This window comes from Idiotropiscis lumnitzeri, chromosome 3 (assembly GCF_059441095.1).
Source record: "Idiotropiscis lumnitzeri isolate Australia: NSW breed Sydney's pygmy pipehorse chromosome 3, RoL_Ilum_1.0, whole genome shotgun sequence".
In the NCBI taxonomy this organism is placed as follows: domain Eukaryota; kingdom Metazoa; phylum Chordata; class Actinopteri; order Syngnathiformes; family Syngnathidae; genus Idiotropiscis; species Idiotropiscis lumnitzeri.
Genome location: NC_142393.1, coordinates 33,243,367 through 33,266,079, shown reverse-complemented (window position 1 = coordinate 33,266,079; position 22,713 = coordinate 33,243,367). Strand labels below are relative to the sequence as shown.

Below are 22,713 nucleotides of genomic sequence, written 5' to 3'. Positions count from 1 at the left end.
GTAACTACCGTATTTTCGCAGTCATAGGACGCGCTGCCTCAAAGGGCGCAACACCTGTTGAGGGTGCTATTTCTGTCTTTGAAGCACACACTGGGCGCGACGCCTTATAAGGCACTAGCTCAGCTGCTTTTAGCATAGCAACAGCGCGGCTGCTCGCGCTGACTCAGCCCATGGCAATTCACTTTGCCTCAGTACCATAAGCAATCGCCACATTTCAGAGACAGTTGCCATGATACCGTTGACAATCACTATCATTAACAATGACTCTAACCAATAATAGGTATCATGGCAATAGTCTACAAGACTATGTCAGGGGAGGGACTTCACTGGTCACCACACTCCTTAGAGTCACGGTTTCAAAAAAAAAAAAAAAAAACTCAGTATACAAGCAAACAATGAAACAAAGAAATAAGATTAACACAAAACATAGAATAGAATAGAAATCCCTTTATTGTCATTGTACTCAAGTGTGCAACGAGATTAGAGGGCTCCCCTCTCCAGTGCAATACAACAATAATACAGACAAATATATAAATTAGATAAATAAATAAGACAGTGCAATGGAATTTAGTACTGAATAGGGCATATAGAAACACATCACAATGCTGTTTTGCAAGGTTAGGGTGGTCTCGTGTGTGTGTGAGAGTTCAGTATGGAGATGGCTCTCGGAAAGAAACTGTTTCTCAGTCTATTGGTCCTTGATTTGATGCATCTGTAGCGCCTGCCAGAGGGCAACAGGTCGAACAGGTGTGAGTTTGGGTGGGTATTGTCTTTGACGATGTTGAGAGCCCTTCTGAGGCTGTATCTCTCATGCTATCAATATACCAAAAAGAAATAAAAATAACACAAAATGATATAGCAATGGCTTCTTGGGAGCCATTAGAGCAATGCCTTCTGGGAGCCACTCAGACTCAGCCAAATCACATGGCTGTTTAGAGAGATTTGCATGGCTGTTTAGAGAGATGTGCTGTTATGCTTTGGGCTTTTTGTCTGTTGTCTAAACCTGGGACGTTTCTTGCTTGCAATAACATAAATGATAAGACAGACTACAACATTGTGGACAGCTGCCCTTTTGTCCAGCTTTCTCCCACACCATCACCCAAACACCATAGTCACATAATGTATAGTCATGGTCACTTTGAAGCATAGATGACTCACACTTTGTCCAGCAGGGTGTGCTAACATACACTCCGAACAGCCCAATGAGTAAAAGGGTTGATGGTCGCGAGTGATACTTTGTCCATATAATGAGCGCAGTCGCCTTACAAGGCGCTGTGTTAGTTTAGGGGAAGATTTGGGACTTTTAAGTGCGCCTTATGACTGCGAAAATACGGTAATTAGATTACGTTTGTTCAATTCAGAAAATGCCGACAAGCACTGTATCAATATAAAAATTCCAGCATAATTTCATATATAGATTTTTAACAATAATGATTAAGAATAAAGTTTTTATTTTTTCTATTTACAAATTTCATATTATTAGATTTTTTTGACACAGTAAAAAAATATATATATCCCGGGAAACTTGTCTTTTCAGCTATGCTTTTGACATTAAGGAAGCCGAAAAGGTGTGTGTCGGCGGATTTTTTGCGAGTTTTGTCATTTTTTTTTCTTTTCTTTTTTTTATTTGAGCTGTGCCGATATAACAAACTGTATCTATCATACTTTATGTATGGTGAGAGTAAGAGTAAAAAAATTACTAATAATAGTTAAATAGCACGAGAAGCACACCACTGATCTGTCCACTCATCCGTGCTGAGACGGTTTGCATTCCAAAACATGTACATAACTAGAGGCATATTTCCGACCCAAATGTTCTCCATAACTTGAAAAGAACATAAAAAGGGTCATTGTATTTATTTGTGAAAGAAATTACATTTTTATTTAATGAGAGACAGCAAAATAAGCAAGCTCAATGTTTTTTTATTGAACCATGATACACAACATAAAGGCACTCATATCAACCAGGGTTGTTTTTGGCAGGCATTTTAGATTTAGATTTTGCATATTAGTTTTCGTCACATTTAGTCATTCCTTTTCGTGATAGTTTTAGTCTAGTTTTAGTCGACGAAAACTCAAAAAGGTTTTAGTTTAGTTTTAGTCAACGAAAACCCCAAAAGGTTTTGGTCTAGTTTTAGTCGCCGGAAACTCGAAAAAAAAAGTCTTAGTTTAGTTTTCGTCAATTTAGTCGACGAAAACTCAAAAAGGTTTTAGTCAGTTAGTTAAAAATAGGCATATAAGATTTCCACCCAATAGACTTTCTGACAAAGACTTTCTGATCCACTACTAAGGATTATGCATTACAAACAGATAAAAGTGGTAACAGTGGAATCAATGCTCATTGATCCAAAACAAGCCGAGCACCAAAACATTTTATTTGGCATTATTTCACTTATAGCAACATATATAAACAAATTAAAAATGTGTTAACAACATAGACTTGATCTAATACAGTAGCACATGTACCATGCGCTTTAAAGTCCCAAATCTTCCCCAAAACAAACTAGGTACCTTGTAATGCGACACGTGACCATCAACCCTTTTTCCCCCATCAGAATGTTTGGAGTGCATGTCAGCGTGTTGCACACCCTGCTGGTCAAAGTCTGAGTCATCTATGCTTCGAATTGACTGTGACTAATACATTATGTGACTATGGTGTTTGGGTGATGGTGTAGGAGAAAGCTGGACAAAAGGGCAGCTGTCCACAATGTCGTAGTCTGTCTTATCATTCATGTTATTGCAAGCAAGAAACGTCCCAGGTTTAGACAACAGACTGCAAAAATATAAAAGCCCAAAGCACAACACGCACATCTCTCTAAACAGCCATGTGATTGGCTGAGGCTGTGTGGCTCCCAAGAAGCCATTGCTGTAATTGGCTGATGCTGAGTGGCTCCCAAGAAGCCATTGCTATTATCTTTTTGTGTTATTTTTATTTCCTTTGGTGATAGGAATGGCATGAGAGATGCATATTTTGTGTTAATCTTATTTCTTTGTTTCATTGTTTGCTTGTATGCTGAGTTTTTTTTGTTTTGATTTGAAACCGTGACTCTAAGGAGTGTGGTTACCAGTGAAGTCCCTCTGGTCTAGTAGATGTGTTGCCATGACATCTCTCATTGGTTAGAGCTAGTGCTGTTGGAAGTGATACGCTATGGTGCTATGACATCGGACATTGGTTTGAGGTAATGCCTCTGGCAGTGATCCTTTACGGGCATTAACACGAATGAGTTAGCATGCATGAGTTAGCTTGGCTAGTTAGCTTGTGCTAGCTTGCGCGAGCTAGCTTGCACCTCGTAGTGCGGCGTGCCTAGTATATGTATTAAATACAGAAATAGCACCCTAAACTGGTGTTCCACCCTTTGATGCAGAGCGTCTTATGGCTGTAAAAATATGATACAAACTCTATCAAACATGTTTTCTTTACTTGTAACAGCTTGCTGTTATTGGAACTATATAGCCTACCGAGTGTCACTGTCACCATGGTCCATCAAACAAAGGCGTGTCAGTGTGTGTGAGCCGAGACGAATGACTGCAGACGTGTTCGTGTTTTGTTGCGCCGCTGCGAATGACTGCGTGTGCGGCGCATGCGCTCATCTGTGTGTTGTCCTGGTGGTGGGCGTGCCCAAACAAGGATAGGTTATTAGTCTCGTCTCGTTAACGAAAATTAATTTACGCCACGTCATGTTTTTGTCATCAAAGAGCCATGTTTAGTTCTCGAACAAAAGGGGTGTTAACGAAATATTTTCTTCATCGTTGACGAAAACAACACTGATATCAACAGATAACATCACGTCACATATATATATATATATATATATATATATATATATATATATATATATATATTGTAGTGGCAACTCTTTCGGGTTTACTTGCCACTGTAGGAGCGGGTGAATAATAACTAGCCTGACGCGACAAAACTTCCAACTCAGGATCTTCGTTTCACAAGTTTACTAATATTTCCATAACTCAAACATGACGTGGTCGAGGTCGTCGATCGATGTGGCTTGAGGTCGCTGATCGTGGTTGCCGCTGTCGGCGCTCGTTGACCAGCGTCGGTGGTGTGGCTGTCACAGTGGCTGTCAGAGTTCGCTGATCGGCGTCGTTGTTGGAGTCGCTGCTTGCGTCGAGATTTGAAGTCGCTGCTTGGCGTCGATGATTGAAGTCGCTGCTTGGCGTCGTTGTTGGTTGTCGTGCATTGAAGTCGCTGGTTGGCGTCGGTCAGAAAACTTTGTCACCCACCACCCGACCTTCTGAATGTGTGTTTTAGGCATGTCACATGACTACTATTTATACAGCATGTCACATGACCACCCTCTCACGTGTGGCTCGTTAGGCAATCAATGTCAATAATGTTTAAATAATAATAATGAATTCCAAATTAGAAAACATATATATACATATATATATATATATATATATGTATATACATATACAGTGAACCCCCGGTTATCGCGGTTAATGGGGACCGAGACCACCCGCGAAATCTGAAAATCCGCGAAGTAGCGTCGCACCTTCAAAAAAAAAAAACACAGTGTATATATATACTTCGCACCTATATATATATATATATATATATATATATATATATATATATACTGGTAGAGAGAGAGAGAGTGAAATTCATGTTATAACAAAAAAACAAATTATTATTAAAACTTATTATTTTTTTATTTCCCAGCCATTATTTTTGTATTTATTCAATTACTTCTTTTTGTATTTATTTAATTACTTCGACTTTTACCTGCTGGTACGCCGTCCGGTGTGCCCTGTGAATGTTATGATCCTCCAGCAGAACTGGAGGATTGAACAGGACTCTCCAAACGCAGACACGGGAAAAAAGGTGGTGATACAAAGATAGTGTAGCGACTTTGTAAATAGTTCAAGGGTTCTGTGTTTTCCTCTTTTCTGTGGAGGCTGTGAAGGCAGCAGGGGAGTGAACGTTATGTTGTTGTCGTTGTGTTGCTCTCTCTCTGATCGGCGTGGTTGCGGCCAACAGTAGCCGTTTTTGGCTTAATAATAAAAGCGTTCGCTGATGGACAAATTGGCCTGATTTATTATACAACGTTACAATATTTATTATAATCACAATATAGTCAGTGTAATCAGCGCGTCTCGCAGCAGCTGATGGCATGGCGCGAGACGATCGCTGGAGGAACGCCCACACAGCTGAAAAAACAAAAACACACGCGGCATGACAGGCACGGATCATGACAGTGAAATGAAAGGTGGCATTCTTCATTTATTTATTTATTTATTTATTCATTCATAACTGACAGCCTCGCTCTCCGCCGTTGCCCGGGCGGAAGGTGCTCCTATTCGGCTTAACTACCACGCACGCCGGCCGGTCTCCTTCGGAGCTCACGCACGGTCCCGAACGAAGCCAAATGTCGCCGCGCGAGTGCCCGAGTATATATGTATATACAGTGAACCCCCGCTACTTCGCGGTTCACCTTTCGCGGGTTCAGTGCTTCGCGGGTCTAAAAAATATTTGGGGGCATTGTAGTTTCGCCGAGTGGCACAAGGGGGCGCTGAAGCGGTTAGACGGCCGGCGTGCGCCGAAGAGGAGAGTGGACGAAGAAGAGCAGGTTCCCCCGGACACGATTGGTGGCGACGGACACGATCGGGGGCGACGTTTCGCGCGGTTCGGACCGTACCCGAGCTGCGGCCGGCGTGCGTGGCAGTTAAGCCGAAGAGAAACAACTTCCGCCCGGGCACTCGCGCGGCGACATTTTGCTTCGTTCGGGACCGTGCGTGAGCTCCGAAGGAGACCGGCCGGCGTGTGTGGCTGTCAAGCCGAAGAGAAACAACTTCCGCCCGGGCACCGGCGGAGGGCGAGGCTGTCAGTTATGAATGAATAAATGAATAAATAAATAAATGAAGAATGCCACCTTTCATTTCACTGTCATGATCCGTGCCTGTCATGCCGCGTGTGTTTTTGTTTTATCAGCTGTGTGGGCGTTCCTCCAGCGATCGTCTCGCGCCATGCCGTCAGCTGCTGCGAGACGCGCTGATTACACTGACTATATTGTGATTATAATAAATATCTTTGTATCACCACCTTTATTCCCGGGTCTGCGTTTGGAGAGTCCTGTTCAATCCTCCAGTTCTGCTGGAGGATCATAACATTCACAGGGCACACCGGACGGCGTACCAGCAGGTAAAAGTCGAAGTAATTAAATAAATACAAAAAGAAGTAATTGAATAAATACAAAAATAATGGCTGGGGAATAAAAAAATAATAAGTTTTAATAATAATTTGTTTTTTTGTTATAACATGAATTTCACTCTGTCTCTCTCTACCAGTATATATATATATATATATATATATATATATATTTATATATTTTTTTTTTTAAGCATTTTTTTTTGAAGGTGCGACGCTACTTCGCAGATTTTCAGTTTTCGTGGTTGGTCTCGGTCCCCATTAACCGCGATAACCGGGGGTTCACTGTATATATATATATATATATATATGTATACAGAGGAGCTTAACTGCTTCTTCGCTCGCTTTGACTCGCCCCAACCGTCACACCCCCGCACTTCATGCTCCAACTCCCCCCCACTCACCGTAGAGGAACACGATGTGAGGCGCGCGCTCCTGGCTGTTAACCCCAGGAAAGCTACTGGACCCGACGGAATACCAGGCAAGGTCCTCAAAACATGTGCCCACCAACTGTCACATGTTTTCTGCAGGATCTTCAACCGCTCCCTGGCTCAAGCAGTCATCCCCTCCTGCTTGAAAACTTCCACCATTATTCCTGTCCCCAAAAAGTCACCAGCCGTCCACCTGAATGACTACCGTCCTGTTGCTCTCACACCAGTCATCATGAAGTGCTTCGAGAGGCTAGTTCTCCAGCACATCAGGCACTGCCTTCCTCCCACTCTGGACCCCTACCAGTTTGCATACCGGGCTAACAGATCCACTGAGGACGCCATCGACACTGCTCTGCATGTTGTGCTGGGCCACCTGGAACAACAGCAGAGCTATGCAAGGATGCTCTTTGTGGACTACAGCTCGGCATTCAACACGATCATCCCAGACATCCTCGTCGCCAAACTGGACATTCTCGGCCTCCCTGCCCTCACACGCATCTGGATTAAGGACTTTCTGACCAACAGACCCCAGACTGTGTTGCTCGGCCCCTACACGTCCTCCACCCGCATGCTGAGCACCGGTTCCCCTCAAGGATGCGTGCTGAGCCCTCTCCTGTACGCCCTCTACACCTATGACTGCAGCCCGGCCCACGGCAACAACACCATCGTCAAGTTTGCTGACGACACGACAGTGGTCGGTCTGATCTCGGAAGGTGACGAGACAGCCTACAGAGAGGAGGTAAAGAGACTGACAGCTTTGTGCAAGGACAACAGACTGCACCTTAACACTGCAAAAACAAAGGAGATTGTCGTCGACTTCAGGAGGAACAAGACGGTACCGCCCCCCCTCTGCATCGAAGGCGTGTGTGTGGAGAGGGTCCACACGTTCAAGTTCCTGGGAGTACAGATCTCCGACGACCTTTCTTGGACTCACAACACCACAGCAGTGGTAAAGAAGGTCCACCAGCGTCTGCACTTCCTGAGAGTCCTCAGGAAATTCAACCTAGACAGGAAGCTGCTGCTAGCCTTCTACCACTCGTCCATCGAGAGCCTGTTGACGTACTGTGTCTCCACCTGGTACAGCGGCTGCACTGAGGCGGACAGAGTGAGGCTCCAGAGGACAGTCAAAACAGCGCAAAGGATTATTGGCTGCCCTCTCCCCTCACTGTCGGACATCTACACGGCCCGGTGCCTCAGAAGGGCTCTCAACATCGTCAAAGACAATACCCACCCAAACTCACACCTGTTCGACCTGTTGCCCTCTGGCAGGCGCTACAGATGCATCAAATCGAGGACCAATAGACTGAGAAACAGTTTCTTTCCGAGAGCCATCTCCATTCTGAACTCTCACACACACACGAGAACACCCTTACCTTGCAGAACAGCATCGTGATGTGTTTTTATATACCCTATTCAGTACTAAATTCCATTGCACTCTCTTATTTATTTATCTAATTTATATATTTGTCTGTATTATTGTTGTATTGCACTGGAGAGGGGAGCCCTCTAATCTCGTTGCACACTTGGGTACAATGACAATAAAGGGATTTCTAATTCTAATTCTAAAATATATATATATATATATATATATATATATATGTATATATATATATATATATATATATATATATATATATATATATATACACACACATATATAGGATATGTAGGAGGCAGTGACCCGCGTTTCAGTGCCTCAGCATACACACTTTGCAAAATTGGGACTATTTTCGGAGAAAATTTCTTAAAGAACTCAGCCGATAAGCCATCGGCGTCTGGGGCTTTACCACTCTTCATTTTCTTGATCTAGATCTATTTAAGCCAAGGGTAAGTCCTGCTCAAGGCAGCACATATCCCTATTTCTTAAGGTCGGTAACTTAAGATTTTGAAAAACAATCTGCCATCAGGGCATTATCACACTTCTCAGAGGTGTAAAGTTCCTCATAGAACCTCCTAAACTAAGTATTTATGCTCTTTTGGTCAGTAACTAGTCCATCTGAAGTATTAATCCCGCCTCGGCGGATTGTCTTAGCTCATGGCAGAGCAGTTCACAGGCGCAATCGTCGTGTTCGTAGAATTCCTGACGAGATTTAAGATAGCGCTCTTCATCTTCCCCCACGGACAAGATATCAAACTCCGACTGCAAAATTACTCTTTCCTTGGACAGGTCAGCAGATGGTGAGACTGAATGTCTGCGGTCGACCTCCTTTATCAGAGATGTCAATTAATTTAGGCGTGTTGACCGTTTCCTATATAAACCAGCGCTATAAGCAATTATTTGACCTCTTAGATTAGCTTTCATAGCTTCCTAAAAAATACTTCGGCTTATATCTGTTTGTTTGTTTGTCTTTTCGAAAAAGTCAATTTGAGAGTTAACAAAATTGACAAACCCCTCATCCGACAGGAGACAAGAATCAAGCCGCCATATTCGCTGGCGGATCTTATTATTTGGAAAGCTCAATGTCATCGTAACCGGGGCATGATCCGAAATTACAATCCTCTCATAACAACTAGACCTTAATAGTGGGAGGAGCTTTCGGTCCAGAAGTAAAAGGTCAGTCCTGCTGTAAGATTGATGTGCAGCTGAAAAAAAGCTAAATTGTCTCAACTCTGGATGCAAGTACCTCCATGCGTCAATTACTCCATACGCCTGGAGAAATGCCTCAATGGTCTCTGCTGACTTAGTCTTTATTCCCGGGGTTGTACTTGACCTATCACGCTAGGGGCATAATACGGTGTTTAGATCACCTCCCAAAATTAGATTGTGGCTGTTTATGTCTGGTAGGTAGGAGAACTATTCACTAAAAAAATTGGGATTGTCCCAGTTTGGAGCATAGAAACATGCCAATATCACCGACAAATTATACAAGTGTCCTTGTACGATAACATATCGGCCATCACTGCCAGATATCACTTTCGAAGGCACAAAATGTACATCTTTATGAATAGCAATGGCTGTACCACGGAATTTGGCATTAAATTTGGAGTGAAAGATCTGTGCAAAGCCACTCCTCCTCATCATACTGTGATTCTTATCAAGCAAATGTGTCTCAGTCAAAAAGGCTATACCAGTCTTCAGCTTTGAAAAATGTGCAAGCACTTTGCTGCGTTTCACTGGGTGATTGATCCCTTTCACATTCCAGGTCACCAATTTTGTAGTAGCCCCAAATCTACCCGGGTCAGGTGCAACCATATTGTGGCAAAAAACGAAATAATATTACCTCTAGGCAAGTAAGAGAGTGTATAGATAGTCCCTTATCAGACAGTAAAGATGAACATTGACCGTGTAACAAAAAGCAAAAAAAAACAGACGAAAACTACACAAAACACAAATCACAACAAACCTTATTTGCTGGCCCCTCCCCCAATGAGAGACTGCAGAAGTACCAATTCAACAGTCCCTGCTCCACAAAAACATACTCAAAGCTTACCCTATTAAAACCGTATAACATAAAAAACAAAGTAGTAGCCAGTCTAACCATGAGCAAATGCAATCTTTAATACCTTGTGTGAAAACACCCTCCCAAACTAAAGCGCCCTCTTCACAGAAATGGGTCTGAGATGCCATCAATAGATCAGGGATGAAAAGTAAAAGGTAAAAACAATACCTATAATTGACGGATGAAAATGAATAACAGAAAAATAACAACAATACAATTTTAAAAAATACAATTTAATAATAAATCAGTATGGATGAAAACACAAAGAGATAGAAATAACGGCATTACTGTAATTAAATTAATGAGAAAAAAAATCCTGACCATGACACTTCCACTATCAAATTCTGTAAAACAAAATTGTACACTATACCCGATGGACCTCACTAGAAACAGAAACATTACTAAACACAATCGACATTCATTTCAACAAAACGTAGACAGTTCCCATCAAAATAAGAATGAGCCTCAGAAAATCAAGTGTGTACAGCATACCTCAATTTAGCGTACATAAAAGAAAAAAAGAAAGAAATAATGGTATGCGTACACACCTGTAGCTGCCATCAGGGATCGAAACAAAAACATAAAGATAAAGAGAAAATAAATACATACGAGACCTGTTCTCGCTTCTTCTGTCCACCGAGCTTCAGTCAGTTAAAGTAGCGCCGAGTCATCGCTGCCCAGCAGGTCGCCGCAATCCTTACTTTGATTGAAGTGTCTTCTGTATGAAGTCCCTGGCTTCCGCGGGATCCTTGAAACTTGCGCGTTTACCATCCACCGTTGTTATTCTGAATTCCGCAGGATACCACAGGCCAAAACAAACATCTTCACAGGATCTGAGCAAGCCACGTACTTCGTTGAACTTGGCCCGCTGTTTGGCCACCCCCAGCGTGACGCCCTGTTGCACTCGAATACAATCGTCATCTCTGGTGGTCGCCGTTATGCCCTCTCTCGCTTTCTTCAAGATAGATTCCCTCTCCTGGAAGTAGTGGCATCTAGAGATGACAGCTCTCGGTGGCCCGTCCTCACTTCTTTTCAGAAGAGTGCGGTGGGCGATATCATATGCGGGTCCCGCAGACATTGTGACATAAACTCGGTGAGCCGCTTCCCGTCCTCTCTTCCCTCCTTTATTGCAGTTATGCGCAAATTGAAACGCCGCGACCAAGCCTCCATTTCTTCGTTCCGGGCTTTTGCGCCACCAGCTCTCTTTTTACACCAGCCAACTTGCGCTCCAAGGCAGCAATACTATCCGATTGGCCGCTAGCGGTAGCTTCCAGCACCGTAAATCTCGTTTCGAGGGCTTCAATCTTTGCTGTAGCGTTGTCGTAAGCTTGTTTAATTTCCGCCCTGAGGCTGTCTACCTGAATCCGTAACTCAGCTGACTGAGCCTGCGCCTTATCGAGGAGCTGTGTCCTCAAGCTGGCAATCGCTTGGAGAACAGCTCCCTTTCCGTCAAGTGGTGCAGCATTTGCAGCTGTGCTCGCCTTGGCCTGGCGAGTATTCATCATAAAATGTAGCGTGACAGTGAGGGCAGAACTCTAAAACGTTCGTAAAGTCAATGTCGGGTGTTCAAAAACAGTCCCGGTAACTCTCATGTGGTCAAACTGATGAATAATTACACAAATCGCGGTTCCAGCAGGGAGCTCAGCCAAAACGTGTCCTCACATGGCGCTGCACATTGCACATTCCGCCGTACTACAATAAAGTGTTATTGCACATACACTCCAGTTGTTGGCAGTGGCGCTCTCCTTGCCCATTGTGCGCAGTATGGCGGACATTAGGACCATGCCTCTCACTCAGCAGGCATACTGTTTGGGGGCGTGTTGATGAAAATGTTTTTTTATTCTCTTGTTGGCAGTCTTCGAATAAAGACATGTTTCCAGTCAGACGTGTGGGCTCATTTCGACTGCCACATTGGTGATATGTTTCATGTAGCAGATGAAGAGGAGCCTTCCTTGGCCATGTCGTCCCAACTCCCGCATCCTGCAGCCGTAACAGCTACCGTGAGGCTGCCGGAGTTCTGGCAGAGTGACCCGACTTTGTGGTTTCAGCATGTGGAGGTGCTTTTCCACCTACGTGGAATCACCACTGATGGTCCGATGTACTACATGGTCGAGGCGTCCCTCGACCAACTGACTGCACGTCGCGTTATGCAGCTATTGCGTGCACCCCCACAAAGCGGGAAATACAACGCGCTCAAACAGCTTCTCCTTAGAAGGTTCTGTTTATCGGCCTCAGAGAGGGCGGACAGGCTCCTTTCCCTTTCCGGTTTAGGCAATGGCACGGCAGTGGATCTCATGGACAAAATGCTGTCGCTATTGGGCTCGGATGAGGGTGGATTTATTTTCCCGAACATTTTCCTGCGACAGCTACCATCTCTGGTGCGCGCAATGTTGGCTAACTCCGCTTGTCTGGTGGCGGCCGATTATCGAGGCTTGGCTGAGGAAGCGGATCGAGTTCTGCTGGCTACGAGACGATTTGCCGTGCAAAGTGTGTTGGCCGATTCCCCCCTTGAGGCGACATCAGACGTGGATCCATCAGCGCTTGCAGGAGTAGTCGTTCGAAAGCGGCGCGAGACGGCTCTCTGTTTCTTCCATCAGCGGTGCGGCGCCAAGGCTCACCATTGTGTTCCCCGCGCCAAAGCTTGCCGTTGTGTTCCCCCCTGCACTTACGAGGCTCCGGGAAACCCTAACGCCGGCGTTCAGTAGCTGCTGTGGGCGTCGGCAAGGAAAACAAGCTGCTTTTCATCACAAACTGATTGTCAGAAAGACGTTTCCTGGTGGACTGCGGGTCGCAAGTCAGCCTGCTTACACTCACCGCCACGGACAAGATGGGCAGTGGTTGCGGACCACCCCTGTGCATCAGCTTTGGTTCCAGGTTGGTGACTGTGTACAGTGAACCGTCGGTTATCACGGTTAATGGGGACCGAGACCACCCGCGAAAACTGAAAATCCGCGAAGTAGCGGCGCACCTTCAAAAATGCTTAAAAAAAAAAAGTGCGAAGTAAGATAAGATAAGATGTCCTTTATTAGTCCCACAATGGGGAAATTTGAGGTGTTACAGCAGCAAAGATATAGATCACACAGAGTCGGCGGCGTAATGTAGCCGTTAATGTATAACATTAGCAGCAGACATTCAGAAAAAGCATGCAAATATACACAGTATAAACGTATCTAAGTGTAAGGAAACACTCCTAATGTTTGTCCATTATACGGAGGGGGAAACGCTGTAATGATAAAAACTACTGAATGATTGAAAATACTGCAATCATAAAAATATTGCAATGATAAAAGTACTGTAATGGTAAGAGTACTGAAATGATAGAAAAGTACTGCATGATAGAAAATACTGCAATGGTAAAAGTACTGTAATAGTAAAAGTACTGCAACGATAGAAAAATACTGCAATGATGAAAGTACTGCAATGGTAAAAGTACTGCAATGGTAAAAGTACTGTAATAGTAAAAGTACCGCAATGATAGAAAAATACTGCAATGATAAAAGTACTGCAATGATAAAAGTACTGTAATAGTGAACATCCTGCAGTGGTAGAAATACTACAGTGATAGAAGTATTGTAATAAGAATACTGTAATGGTAAACAAAATACATCATTGGTCAATATTTAAGTACACCCTTGGCTGAAAGTACAGTAGTAGTTAATATTGCATCCTAGGACTGCACAATTGCACTAATGCCCTCCCGTTTGTAGGCCTGACCCAATGTTCTTGTTAAAAAGTCTGACAGCAGTTGGCAGGAAGGAGCGGCGAAATCTCTCTTTGGTACAGCGAGGGTGTAAAAGTCTGTCACTGAAGGAGCTGTAAAGTGTTCTCAGAGTGTCATTGAATGGGTGGGCTGGTTTGTCCAGCATTGATGACAGTTTTGCTGTCATCCTCCTGCCCCCCACTGAGTCCACAGAGTCCAGGGAGCAGCCCAGGACAGAGCTGGCCCTCCTCACCAGTTTGTCCAGTCTCTTTTTGTCTCGGCCCGAGATGCCTCCTGCCCAGGAGACCACTCCATAGAAGATGACTGATGAAACCACCGAGTCATAGAAGTTCCTGAGGAGTGTTCCCCGAACGCCAAAGGACCTCAGCCGCCTGAGTAGGAAGAGTCTGCTCTGACCCTTCCTATAGAGACCGTCTGTGTTGTCGCTCCAGTCCAGTTTATTGTTCAGATGAACACCCAGGTACTTGTAAGTTGAGACCCTCTCAACGTCTGTTCCCTGGATATTCACTGGTGCAGGTGGAGAGTGCCGACGCTTGCGGAAATCCACCACCAGCTCTTTGGATTTCCCAGCGTTGATTTGGAGGCGGTTCTGTTGACACCAGTCCACGAACCCCTGCGTAACCCCTCTGTACTCCCGATCGTCATCGTCAGTGATGAGGCCGACAATCGCAGAGTCATCAGAGAACTTCTGCAGGTGACAGGTTGTGGAATTGTATTTGTAGTCCGAGGTGTAGAGGGTGAACAGGAAGGGAGCCAGCACAGTTCCCTGCGGCGCTCCCGTGCTGCAGAGGAGCACGTCAGACACACAGTCCTGTGTTCTCACGTACTGTGGCCGGTTTGTGAGGTAGTTGTGAATCCATGTGATGAGGTGGTGGGCCACTCCCGCCTGCTCCAGCTTGTCTCCCAGTAAGGCGGGCTGGATGGTGTTGAAAGCACTTGAGAAATCAAAGAACATGATCCTCACCGTGCCCCCCGCCTTCTCCAGGTGGAAGAGTGAAGTGTGGAGCAGGTAGATGATGGCATCATCCACACTGATGCCAGGCTGGTATGCAAACTGGAGTGGGTCCATTGAGGAGCTGACCAGGGGGCGCAGATGGACGAGGACCAGTCTCTCCAGGGTCTTCATCAGATGAGACGTCAGCGCCACTGGTCTGAAGTTGTTGAGCTCCTTCGGATGGGGTGTCTTTGGAACCGGAACCAGGCAGGATGTTTTCCACAGCTGGGGGACTCTGCCCAGCTTCAAGCTCAGGTTGAACATGTGCTGGACGATTCCACACAGCTGGTCTGCGCAGGATTTGAGGAGCTGGGAGCTGATCCCATCTGGGCCTGCCGCCTTCCTCGCCTTCATCTTCCTCAGCTGATTCTTCACCTGAGATGTTGTGAGGAACAAGGCTGAGCAGGAGGAAGTGGTGGTTGTCTGATGAGGCTGGGAACTGGAGCCTGTGGAGAGAGAGAGGGGCGAGAGAGGGGGAGACAGGGTCTTGTTCGCAGTGGCAGGAGGGGTGGGTGGGGGCTGCATCAGGGAAGCCTGAGCGGGGTCAGACATTTGATCAAACCTATTGAAAAATAGGTTCAACTCATTTGCCCACTGAAGCCCCCCCCCCTTCTGGGTCTTACCTGCTTTTCCGTGGCCTGAGATGGTCTTCAGGCCCCTCCAGACATCCCTGGCATTGTTCCGCTGCAGTTGTTCTTCCATCCGCATCCTGTAGGACTTTTTCCCCTCTCGGATCCTCCTTCTCAGCTGACGCTGCACTCTCTTCAGCTCGTCCTTGTCGCCTGAAACAAAAGCCCTCTTTTTCTCCTTCAGGAGAGCTTTAATATCCGGTGTGATCCAGGGTTTGTTGTTGGAGAAACATCTTGCAGTCCTGGTGGGAATGGTGTTCTCCATGCAGAAGTTAATATAGTCTGTAACTGTGTCTGTTAGACCATTAATGTCCTCACCGTGAGCTTCGCTGAATACCTCCCACACAGTTGTGTTGAAACAGTCCTTCAAGGCCTCCTCGGCTTCTCCGGACCATCGCTGAACTGTGCGTGTCACAGCTGGCTGCCTGCGGACGAGAGGTTTGTACACAGGCAGGAGAGCAACCAAGTTGTGGTCAGCTTTGCCCAGCGGGGGGAGGGGCAGTGACGTGTACGCCTCCTTGGTGTTGGCATAGAAGAGGTCCAATATTTTATTGTCTCTGGTTTGGCATGTTACATATTGTGTGAATGAAGGCAGAGAGGAGGAAGGAGAAGCATGATTGAAGTCACCAGAGATAAGGAACAAGGCATTTGGCTGCTGTGTTTGTAGCCTGCTCACAGCTGCATTCAGTACATCACAGGCTGTCTCACCGTTAGCAGAGGGAGGCACGTACGCCGCCACCGCGATCACATGACTGAACTCTCGCGGTAAATAGACCGGGCGCATGCTAACAGCTATCATCTCAATGTCCCGACTGCAAAGTTGATCCTTAACAGTTATATGCCCAGGGTTACACCATCTATCATTATAACAAACACAGCCAGCCCTCCCCCTTTTCTCTTACCGCTCTCCAGTGTCCTGTCCGCGCGTAGTATTTGGAAGCCGTCCAATTCCACGACGGCGTCCGGCGTTAGCTCTGTTAGCCACGACTCCGTGAACACCAGCAAGCTAGCCTCCCGGACAATCCTCTCGTGCCGGGTTAGCGCTGTTAGCTCGTCCATTTTGTTGGAGAGGGATCGAACATTCCCCATAATAACGGACGGGAGGACGGGGTGATATCGTCTCCTCCTTGCCTGGCGTTTAGCCCCCGCACGACATCCCCGTCTCTTCCTCCTCAGCTCGCGGGGAATATCGGGTCTCGCTCCGGGAGCCCACGCGGGGTTCGCACGGAGTGCTAACAGCTGATCTCTTGTGTACACGATCGATCCGTAGCTCCGAGTTTCGTCTCCGGACACGATCGCGCAAAAAACAGCCCCCAACAGTAGTAAAACCACCGCAAGTTGGATGTCCATTGCTGAGGTGAGGTAAAAATAAAATAAAAAAGGGTAAAGGGAAAAAACACACGAAAAAGGCTCAATAGTGAGCCACGCTGCTGTAAACAGGCAGCCACTCGCGCGGCGCACCTTCAAAAATGCTTAAAAAAAATATATATCTATAAATATATATATATATATATATATATTTTTTTTTTTTCACTCTCTCTCTCTACCCGTATATATATATATATATATATATATATATATATATATATATATATATATATATATACGGGTAGAGAGAAAGAGAGAGAGTGAAATTCATGTTATAACAAAAAAACAAAACAAATTATTATTAAAACTTTTTATTTTTTTATTCCCCAGCCATTATTTTTGTATTTATTCAATTACTTCTTTTTGTATTTATTTAATTACTTCGACTTTTACCTGCTGGTACGCCGTCCAGTGTGCCCTGTGAAATGAAAGGTGGCATTCTTCATTTATTTATTTATTCATTCATAACTGACAGCCTCGCGCTCCGCTCATACACGGGCGGAAGTTGTTACTCTTCGGCTTAACTGCCACGCACGCCGGCCGGCCTCCTCCGGAGCTCTCGCACGGTCCCGAGCGAAGCGAAATGTCGCCGCGCTAGTGCCCGGGCGGAAGTTGTTCCTCTTCGGCTTAACTGCCACGCACGCCGGCCGGTCTACTCCGGAGCTCTCGCACGGTCCCGAGCGAAGCGAAATGTCGCCGCGCTAGTGCCCGGGCGGAAGTTGTTCCTCTACGGCTTAACTGCCACGCACGCTGGCCGGAACTTTGGTACAGTCCGAACCGCGCGAAACGTCGCCCCAAATCGTGCCCGGGGTAACGTGCTCTTCTTCGTCCACTCTCCTCTTCGCCCACGCTCTTCTTCGGCGCACGCCGGCCGTCTAACCGCTCCAGCGCCCCGTCGTGCTGTTCGGCGAAACTACAATGCCCTCGAATATTTTTTAGACCCGCGAAGCACTGAAGCCGCGAAAGGTGAAGCGCGAAGTAGCGAGGGTTCACTGTACTTCCATGGACGTTATTTCCAGTGGAACTTTCTTGTAGCCTCGATCACGGTTCCAATTATCGGCGCGGGTTTTCTGTGTGCACGTGGACTGCTTGTTGATGTTGTAAATCGCCGTTTGAGTGACGCTGTGTCTTTTGCAAATTTTCCGTGTGAGGCTGGGGGACTCGGGCCATTGACGCATGCAAATTATTTAGCATTGGGTGACGTTTATCAACGTTTGCTGACAGACTTTCTGTCACGAACGACTCCCGCTTTTTCCACCACCGACATAAAGCACGGGGGGGCGCATTTCATTCCCACAGTTGGCCCGCCAGTTTTTGTCCGCGCACGTCGCCTTCACGTGGCTAAAATGGCGATTGCGAAAGGGGAGTGTGCTACAATGGAGCGTTTGGGGATTGTGAGGCGTTCTAACAGACTCACCCTTACGTATGGTGCCTAAAAATGATGGTTCCTGGCGGCCTTGTGGTGATTTTTGTCGGCTTAACAATGCGACCACACATGACCGTTACCCCATTCCACACGTTCAAGATTTTTCCACTCGTTTGGCGGGCACCTCCATTTTTTCCAAAGTGGACTTGGTCCGTGGTTACCACCAGGTGCCTGTACGGGTGGAGGATGTGCCCAAAATCACGGTGATAACCCAATTCGGGCTTTTTGAATTCCTGCGCATGCCTTTTGGACTGAAGGGGGCAGCACAGACTTTTCAAAGATTGATTGACTCTGTGTTGCGCGACCTCGACTTTGTGTTTGTATATCTCGACGACATTCTGGTGGCCAGTCCTTCACCAGAGGAACATCTGTCGCACTCAACGGAGGTTTTCAAGCGTCTTGATTCACATGGCCTGATCGTTAACCCAGCGAAATTTCAGTTTGGCCTGCCTGAGATCGATTTCTCGGGCCACTGGATTTCAGCACAGGGCTCGGTTCCCTTGCCCGCCAAGGTGAAGGCAGTGAAGGATTTCCCTTGGCCAGCCTCGGTTAAGGCGCTGCAGGAGTTTTTGGGCATGGTTAATTTTTATAACCGGTTCCTTCCGCGTGCAGCCCACTTCCTGGAGCCTCTTTACGGTGCCTTAAAAAACAAGAATGATCGATTGGTCTCCGCAGCGGGAACAGGCTTTTCGACACGCTAAGGACCCTCCTGGTCCACCCGATCGCGACTGTGCAAGTGGCTTTGACAACAGATGCATCTGATATAGCTATGGGGGCAGTGGTTGAGCAGCTCGTGACAAATGTTTGGCAGCCTCTTGTGTTTTTCAGTCATTAGCTGCGGGATAACGAGCGCAAGTATAGTGTTTTTGACCGAGAGTTGTTGGCATACCTTTGCACCGCGCCACTTTCATTTCCTTCTTGAGGGACGCCGTTTCACGGCTTATGTGGATCATAAGCCACTTACATTCGCGATGTCGAAGGTTACTGAACCATGGTCGGCCCGCCAGCAACGGCACTTAGCGGCCATTTCTGAGTTTACGACAGACGTTCGGCACGTAGCCGGTAAGTGTAACCCTGTAGCTAATTGTTTATCGAGCGTGATCGTATGTCCAGTCCAGCTTGAGATTGATTTTTCAGAAATGGCTATCGACCAGTCCGATGATCCTGACATCCGCAACCTCAAGGCAGTTTGTACGGCTCTTAAACTTGAGGAAGAGGTGATGTGTGACGGCATCCCTGCTCTCCTCTGCGACGTGTCCACTGGTCGGCCTTGTCCTGTGGTTCCGTTGGAATGGTGTCGCCGAGTTTTTGATTTTATCCACTCCCTGTCACATCCTGGCATCCGTGCATCAGTCAAGCTGGTTGAGGCCAAGTTTGTCTGGCCCGGGCTTCGTAGGGACGTCAGGATGAGGGCAGCGGCCTGTGTAGCATGTCAGTGCGCCAAAGTCCAACGGCACACCAGGTTGAACCTTGAACCTTTTCCAAATCTGGCCAGGCGGTTTGACCATGTGCACGTGGACTTGGTTGGTCCACTCGCCTCTTCGCAGGGTTTTACGCGTCTACTCACTATGGTGGACCGGACGACTAGATGGCCAGAGGCGGTTCCTCTGTCCTCCACAATCTCGGTTGACATAGCCCGTGCGTTTCTGTCGTCCTGGGTCACGCGTTTTGGGACGCCGTCCGATATCACCTTAGACAGGGGCCCCCAGTGTGTGTCCGAGCTCTGGTCGGCCTTGGCGGAGTAACTTGGGTGTGCGTGTACACCACACTACTGACGGTTTGTGTGAACGTTTTCACCGTTCACTTAAAGCTGTGCTGCGAGCTGAGTTATCGGGCGGAAACTGGGTCGACCGTCTTCCATAGGTTTTGCTCGGCTTACGTTCAGCGCCGAACGAAGATCTTAACGCCGCTCCTGCTGAGTTGGTGCTTGGTCAGCCACTTCGTGTCCCTGTTGAATTTCTGCTGGATGGTTGAGGCGCTCCGCCCTTTTATTTTTTGTCGGGGGAGGCCCCTGACCCCTGCATTGGTTCACCACTGTGTTCCCAAGGTGTTCGTACCGTCAGCGCTTATTTCTGCGCGCTTTGTTTTTGTGCACCCCGATGCCCACCGCTCGCCCCTCCAGCCACTGTATGACGGCCCGTTTAGGGTGCTGGAGCAAGGCGATAAGAGTTTTGTGCTCGATATGGGTGTGCGTCTCGTTAGATAGGCTCAAACCAGCTCATTTGGTTGCGGGCGATGTGCTGTTGCCGGCCCAGGTCCCTCGTCGCGGTCGTCCTCCAAAGTCCTCGCCCTCACTTCCGCGCAACAGCGTTGAGTGTTGTGCTCCTTCTCCTGTCTCACCTGACCCCCCTACCCAATGGGGTCGTTGTGGCAGGCTAGTGAAGCCTCTTGTGAGGTTTTCATTCTGAGTGACCTTCTGGGTGTTGAGGAAAATGTGGCGCAATTTTATGATTGTGCATTATTCTCTTGTTGGCAGTCTTCGAATAAAGACGTGTTTCCAGTCAGACGTGTGTGCTCATTTCGACTGCCACAGCAGCGGGTATTACCTCTACGGAGTGGGTTTGTTTTGGGGGGTGTAACAGAAAATATTTGAGATGCTCTGCTCTAAACCAACATCTAAAGCCAAAATCTATGCACATAATCGACAATAACTTGGCAAAGTCATGAATAAAAATATGTATTGCATCTCGGAGCTCTGTAAATAGTAACAAATGTTGGTTGATGGCAGAATTAGGACTGAAGAGCAAATTAAAAAGAGTCAAACTTGAGATATATTTTCTAGCATTGGTGGTTGTTATTGAACAAAATGGCTACCTCTGCCCCTTTCTTATATGCATCTGGCTTCACTTCTGAAACTGAAGTTTGGAGGGGCTGACCCGATCAGAAATGCTGTGCTGTTATCTTGTCCTAGATACGTTTCAGTTAAAAAAATTCAATCAAACTTGTGCTTGGTAAGAAAATCATGGATAAAATAAATTTCCCTTCCAAAGACTTAATATTTAAAAGCCATAAATTTAACGTTTTAAAAACCCTGTCTTCTTCATGTTTTAGAAAAGACTTTGACTAACAAGGATTACGTGTTAAATTTGATTGAGTAGGAATCGTTCTGGAAAACCTCATTTTTCTTTTCCCTACATAGACATCAATTGACAAAGCATCCAGCACAGTGGCCCCCGCCTTCGAAAAGTCAAGACTATTTTGCCTTGAAACCCAGACCCAGTGCAAATCAAACAGCTGTTGGTGCAGAGCTCCTATCAGGAAACTGAAAACATCTCAATTTGGTTGTGGAATGGGGTGGGGTGGTGGGTGTCGAGTCTTAGATGATTGAGGGGTTCGAGAAGAACGGAGAGTTGTTGGTGAGGGTTGTGGCTGGGGAGTTAGCTGGATGTCAATATTAACAAGTCTGTTCATTTGGTCAGTGAACTCCAGCAGTGTTTGAGAAGTGTTGCAGAAGTGTGGCAAAACTGCTTCAGTTTCTTTGTTCTATGGAAACTGGGTTGCGTAATTTTCATCTCCATTTAACATCTGGATATTTATTTTTATTTATGAAAATAGTATGGATCATACATTTAAGTTGGATATCCATCTATCCATCCATCCGCCGCTTATCCGGGGTCTGATCGCGGAGGCAGCATTCAGCAGGGAAACCCAGGCTATCCTCTTCCCCGCCATGTCTTCTAGCTCTTCCAGAGGGATCCCCAGGCGTCCCAGGCCACCCAGGAGACATAGTCTCTCCAGCGTGTCCTAGGTCATCCTCTGGGCCTCCTGCCGGTGGGACACCTCACCAGGGAGGCGTCCAGGAGGCATCCTAATCAGATGCCCGAGCCACCTCATCAGGCACCTCACAACATGGAGAAGCAGCGGCTTGACTCTGAGTCGCTCTCGGATTATCGCTCTCACCCAATCTCTAAGGCATAGCCCGGACACCCGGCGGAGGAAACTCATTTTGGCTGCTTGTATCCGAGATCTTGTTCTTTTGATCATGACCCCCAGCTCGTGACCATAGGTGAAGGTAGGAAAGTAAATAAACCGTTAAAACGAGAGTTTTGCCTTTTGGCTTAGCTCCTTCTTTACCATGACCGACCAATGCAGGGACCACGTCACAGCAGACGCAGCACTGATCCGCCTGTCAATCTCATGCGCCATCTTCCCCTCACTCGTGAACAAGACCCCAAGATAGAGGGCACTCCACCGTTTCCCGACTGAGAACCATGGTCTCAGATTTGGAGGTGCTGATCTTCATCCCAACCGCTTCACACTCGGCTTCAAACCACTCCAGGTAGAGTTGGAGATCACGGCTTGAAGAAGCCAAAACTGCCACATCATCTGCAAAAAGCAGAGATGCAATACGAAGGCCACCAAACCGGATAAAGAACAAGTTAGTAGATGTCGTCAGGCGTGTACTTTTATCAAATGTGTAAAATTGTTACCAGAAATTATTGTGTAGTTAAAGTTAGAGCAGCTTTTCTTGTCAAAGCCACGTCAAACTTTGAAGTGAAATCAAAATGGTTGACTTTCTGTGCAATTTAGCATATGGCTTC

General features: G+C 46.6%; 1 protein-coding gene across 2 annotated transcripts in view; it reads left to right on the top strand.

Annotated features, from left to right (window-relative positions):
- Window positions 1-22,713, top strand: part of plxnb3 (plexin B3) — a 250,767-nt gene that overhangs the window by 119,339 nt on the left and 108,715 nt on the right. The gene's annotated exons all lie outside the window — the stretch shown is intronic.